A 6,053-nucleotide genomic window follows, 5' to 3' on the forward strand; every position below is an offset into this window, starting at 1 on the left:
AGGCAGACAGAGGATGCCAGCCTCCTCAAGATGCCACAATGAGTAAAAGCCTATGTATCTAAGGCAGTCATCTCTGTAAGAAGTAAATTAAAACAACCATTTGTCTCACTGGACTAGATAAGAGAAGTGCTCCTAAATGCATAACAAAAAAATGCATTATATAGTTTTTATGGTCCCATTTAATCTGACTCACATCCTGAGATATGCTGTTTAAAAAAAAAAATGATTGGGAAATAGGGGAAATCTTGGGGATGGTAATAATAGAAGTCAGTGGACGCCTTCCCGCATACCATAAATTTGATTGATATATTAAGAAGATTAAAATGTACTGAAGCATGGTATAACCCAAATGGAATGTAGAGGAAAAAATATAACAGCCAGGACAAAAGGCTGAAGCAAACATTACGACAGACATTTGTTAGTGCTGCAGATAACGAACTCAAAGAGAGTTTATATGAAAGAGATCAGGAAAATGGAAGCTGTATTTACCAAAAGACATCAACCTTGTAACCATTATCATTTGTGCTCCAGAAGCACAACTCCACGGGAGACATTGCACAGGACAGAACATTGGTCCTGCCTCCTGATTTCACTATCCAAAGAATGGCTTCATGTGTGAGGTACAAAAAAATACAACTGACCCAGGAAAATGAAAAGAGTGTGTCCCCTCTCAGTGGCACAGTTAAATGAGATGAATATGCAGTGTCGTTAATTTTTCACTCATCCAACCAAACATTTATTGGCTCCTACTGTCTGCAAGGCACTGGATTAGATACTGGGTATGCAGACATCAATGACCCAAAGGCCACTCAGGCACGTCTCATTCGTCACCCACCATTTTCCAAACACGTAAGACAGTTAACATGTTCTGATTCTTTTTTTTTTTTTTATTTTAATATGAAGAATAATATTCACTCCATTGTTTTCCATAAAATATCCCCAAGTGCCTTTAGACTCCTTTCTCTGGCATTCAGGAAGTTGTTTCTAGTCTATCGAAGTCAGGATGTTCAGAACAGTATTGTCTGTGTATTGTAAAATGAAATATAAATTCCACCTCCTTTGGTCTAGGTATTACTGCATCAATCCAACCTATAATCACATCTGCTTTTACAGCAGCCACACACATTAACTTTATCTTTATTATTAACCAATACATCCAAACTTTTATCACATAATAGTATTATACCTTTGAGGAGATTTAATTGCAGGCTTTTTAATCTACTAATGTAAAATTTTGTTAGATTTTATCCATTTCCCAGCTTATTCGAAATTGTGTGCAGTGACCTGGGATGCAGCAGGCAGCTAGGACATGTGCGCCCTTGCTCCTTCCTCTTTCTCCACTCTGTCTTCATGGTAGCAGCAAAGGTCACAGTTCCATCGCAGACATGCAGCTCTTAGTAAACACCCAGGAGTTACACACCCTCAAGGTGATGGGCCAGGACACAGTCACCCAAGAATCATGCCTTACTGGAGGGCATCACTGGATCAAATTGTGCTGCTAGCAGGCACGCCCCTAGAGGATGATGTTGCCCTGGGCCAGTGTGGCATGGAGGCTCTGACCACTCTATATGAAGCCAGCCACAAGTGTGGAGAGAAGGTCCATGATTTCCTGGCCCATGCTGGAAAAGTAAGAGGTAAGACTCCCAAGGTTGCCAAACCGGAGAAAAAGAAGAAGACTGGTCAGGTGAAACAGAAGATGTAGTACAATCAGCATCTTGTCAATGTCGTGCCCAGCTTTAACAAGAAGGGCCCCAGTGCCAGCTCTTAAGTCCTTTGTAATCCTGGCTTTCTCTAATAGAGCCACTTAGCCTAGCAAAAAAAAAAAAAAAATGCATGGATCCTGATTCTGAGTGTCAATTAATATGTTCACTATATCCCTCTCTACACTAATGTTATGTTATCTTCAAATTCGTTGAGAAACTTTCTATACTTTTATTCAGGCATTGATCACAATTGAGAAAGATAAGGCAAAAATACCTTCAAAGGGTATCATTAGAAACTGGTTGTTAAACCTGACTGGCATAAACCAATTAGCAGTCACTGGTTTATGACATGATTCACTTATCTTAGAATCTAGCCCATAATTCTCCGTGTATTAGGTTGGTTCTTCCAAGAAACAGACCCTAAGACTAGGATTTGAGGAAAGGTGGTGTACTGGGGAGGTTTCCCTCAAAAGTTCTGGTGGAGGAGAGTGGTGAGCGAGACAAGGAAGGAAGGAAGCTCATATAAGAAGCCCTATAGAGGGATGAGGAGACTGGGGTCTGGAGCCACAGAGTTCTGTCTCTCTAACATAAAGCTGTTCATGGGGGTGTTAACTCCCTGACCTATATATGGGCCGAGCACACTGCTGGGGACAGAGAAGTCCTCAGGCAGAAAGTGGCAGGTGTTTGAAGTAATGAGCTATCAGAATGCTAAGTACTGAGGGGATATGGACGGAGCACCAACATCTGCTATGCTGCAGCTCATCCCGTAAGATTGTACGAGACTTCTTTTCAAAAGTCTCCTTAAATTGAGATGCATCCTATCAATCCCAGCACCCATTCTCTCACTCACTCACTTAAATTTATTAAGCACTCTTTGTTGATTAATATTGTAGACACAATGCTTTTCTGTTTATTATTTTTATAAATGAAGCATCTCCTTTATTAAATATTTCTTTTGATCTTTGAAGGTTGAAGGCCCCAGAAGTTTTTTTCATCCCAATATTATGGCAGACTACATATTTCCCTATGACAAACAGTCAAGGAAACTAGAACTTCTGAGGGAATAAACACAACAAACATCCTTACACATGCACAGCTGAACTTCCAGGAACCAGGATGCTAAAAATGAGCACTAAGCAGGCTGTAAACTTTGACTTCTTTGGGAGTATTTGTTCATCTCAGAATTTGAGAGACTTGGATTTTAATGTCACAGAGGAAAAACTTGGGCTCACACAAATTGATGGCTTGAAACTACCTCATTCCCAACTCAAATTTAGCTTCAGAAGGCCATACCCTTACACAAAAGTTTGGCTTGAGAAAAATTCTCCTGTTACCAAAACAAGATTTAAAACAAACAAACAAACAAAAAAACACTCTTTGGTCTCATCAGGAAATGGCCTCCTCTAATCATTTGAACCATGCAAGTTTTGGGTCTAAAATATGCACTATGGATCAATTTTCGGAAGATGGCAGCAGGCAAGACCTGAGGGAGGGTGAGTGTGTGAGAGAGTGAGCTAGTGTGTGAGAGAGTGTGAGTGGACGTGAGGGTGGATGACCAAACTTGTGCAGTGCAGAGACACGGATCAGAAGGTTCCTGTGCTGTAGACAGGAGCAGCCAGCTACCTCGGTAAGCTGCTCTTCAGGGCACTTCTCCCTGTGCCATGGGGAGGTCCCACCATTTTGGAAGATCCCAGGTCTTCCCTGAGAGAAGGCAGTGGGAGCAGCTAGGGCCCAGAAACCTGAGCCCACCAGTGCACCTGGCACCATTGGACCAGTGAACACTGTGTGTCAACACAGACCAGTGCGCAGTAGTGGACCCCCCAAGGTGCTGGGTCTCGAAAGCCATGGACAGCTGGGAACCCAGCACCATCCCCCATAGTAGCAGCCCAATCAGAGTCGAGATATAGCCCCAGCAACAGAGGCTGGGGAGCAGACATCCATCCCCAGGTAACAGAAGCACAGACCAGCAGCTGAGACCCATCCCCAAAACCTACAGCAAAAGCTGAGCAGGAGTTGAGCCCCACATGGCAGCAGCACTTCCCAGCCACCAGCAGTGAGACCTGGGGCTCCACAGAGGCCTGTGCAGTCCAGCAGTTCACAAGAGCAATGGGAAGCCGGAGCTCAGGAGAAACTGGTGAGATCCAGCTTCCCGTGGATCCTGCGGGGTGCTGAGGCACCAGAGAAGCCTGTGCCACCCAGCAGTGACTGTGCAATATAGTTACCTGAGGGACCTGGGGGGTTCTGAAGCACCAGAGAGGCCTGTGCGACCCAGCAGGGACTGTACCATCCAGTTACCCACGGGACCTGAGGGGTGCTGAAGCACCAGAGAGGCCTGTGCCACCCAGTAGCCCATAATATAGGCATAGAGCCTGGTCCCCAAAGAGACTGTGCAATCCAGTTACCCGTGGGACCTGCAGAATGCAGGGCCACCAGAGAGCCCTGTGTGACCCAGCTGCACACAAGATAGGCGTAAAGGATGTGAAAATGGAGGCGGAGTGAATGGCAGCTACGCTGACGATCTCTCATGACCAAACGAGAATTACAATTAAAATAAAGACAAATCCTCAGGAAAAAAAGCAACAGAAAAGCAGCAGGACAGGACCATATAACCAGGGACACTGGTAGGATCTGCAGAGGCACAAGAGGGTGGCGGGCTTGGAGCCCAGGAACAGCAGCAGTCTTAGCTGTGAGCAGCTCCCTTGGGAAATAAAGTTCAAGCCCACTCCACAAAGCGGAGAGCCCAGACAGAGAGCTAAAATAGCCACAGCCACTCACCTGGGGGCGATGGCAGTGGGAGGGCAGACTGGGCTGCAAGTCTGTGGGGACACCCGGGATTTGGAGGGCACTCAGAGTTTTTGCTGAGTTACAGCTACAAAAGACCACTTGTGCTCCTTCCCAGAGCTGTGGGGGAAAGCAGATGCCCTCCCACTCGAGATTCAGCCTTTCCCAGGTGAGGCAAAGAAATGCAAATTAAGGCTCATTAACAACCAGCATCTATCGCACCTTCAGGAAATCCTCTTATGCAGAACACCAGGGCTACATTTCAAGGCACTGAGTAACTAAGAATACTAGCCTCCAGGAAGAAGTTAAAAGATAACCAAACCTTTCCTGGGCTTGCAAATCTATACAGGAAAGTAAGACTTGACAGTGGTGTTTAACATGGGCCCACCCAGGCTCATCCAAACTCAGTAGAGGAAGCCACAAACAGCAGAACACCAACACCCACAGGGAAAATGTGGCAGGCTCCAAAACCCACTGAGATAGCAAAATGGTGAAACAAAGAAACAAATCCCAAATGAAAGAACAAGAGAACTGTATCGAAGATGAGATAAATGAAATGCAGTTAAGTAAATTATCAGAGGTAGAGTTCAGAGCCATGATCTTGAGGAAGCTCATCAACATGAGTAAGGACATGAGCACCATGAGTAAAGATATAGAAACACTAAAAACCAACAAAGTGGAAATGAAGAATGGCATAGCAGAAATAAAGAACACATTGAAAGGACTAACCAGCAGAGTAGAGAAAGCTGAGGACCTGATCAGTGAATTAGAAGACAGGGTAGAAAAAATCAACCAATCAGAAAACCAAAAGGAAGAAAACAATTAAAAAACAGGAAGATAGCTTAAGAGAACTGTGGGACAACTGGAAACATAATCACATTTACATCATAGGAGTCCCCGAAGAGGAAGAAAATAGGTAAGGGTTACAGAATATATTTGAAAAATAGTGACAGAAAATGTTCCTAACTTGGTGAAGGAAGAAGGCATTCAAGTTCAAGAAGCACAGAGAGTTCCAAATGAGAAGAACCCAAACAGGCCAAAAATTAAAGACAGAGAGAGAATCCTAAAGGCAGCAAGAGATAAACAACAGTTTACCTACAAAGGAAATCTCATAAGGCTCTCAGCTGACTTCTCACAAGAAACACTACAGGCCAGAAGGGAGTGCCATGAAGTAATCAAGGTCATGAAAAACAAGGATCGGAATCCAAGACTACTCTATCTAGCAAGGCTATCATTCAAAATAAAAGGTCAAATAAAGACCTTGCCAGAGAAAAAAAAGGCTAAAGGAATATGTTAACACCAAACCAGCACTGCAAGATATGCTAAAAGGACTGCTGTAATTGGTAAAAGAAATAGGAAGAAAAATAGAACCATATTAAACAAAATTGGCAATAAATATGTATATATCAATTACCACCTTAAATGTGAATGGATTGAATGCTCTGATAAAAAGACATAGAGTAGCTGACTGGATAAGAAAGCATGATTCACATATATGTTGTTTACAAGAAACCGACCTCACAACAAAAGACTCACGAGCGTTGAAAGTGAAGGGATGGAAAAAAAATC

General features: G+C 43.7%; 1 pseudogene; it reads left to right on the forward strand.

Annotated features, from left to right (window-relative positions):
• Positions 1-1,385: 1,385 nt before the first annotated feature.
• Positions 1,386-1,768, forward strand: LOC118625995 (annotated as a pseudogene).
• The last annotated feature ends 4,285 nt before the right edge of the window (positions 1,769-6,053 follow it).

Source organism: Molossus molossus, unplaced genomic scaffold, assembly GCF_014108415.1.
Source record: "Molossus molossus isolate mMolMol1 unplaced genomic scaffold, mMolMol1.p scaffold_m16_p_12, whole genome shotgun sequence".
NCBI classification, from domain to species: Eukaryota; Metazoa; Chordata; class Mammalia; order Chiroptera; family Molossidae; genus Molossus; species Molossus molossus.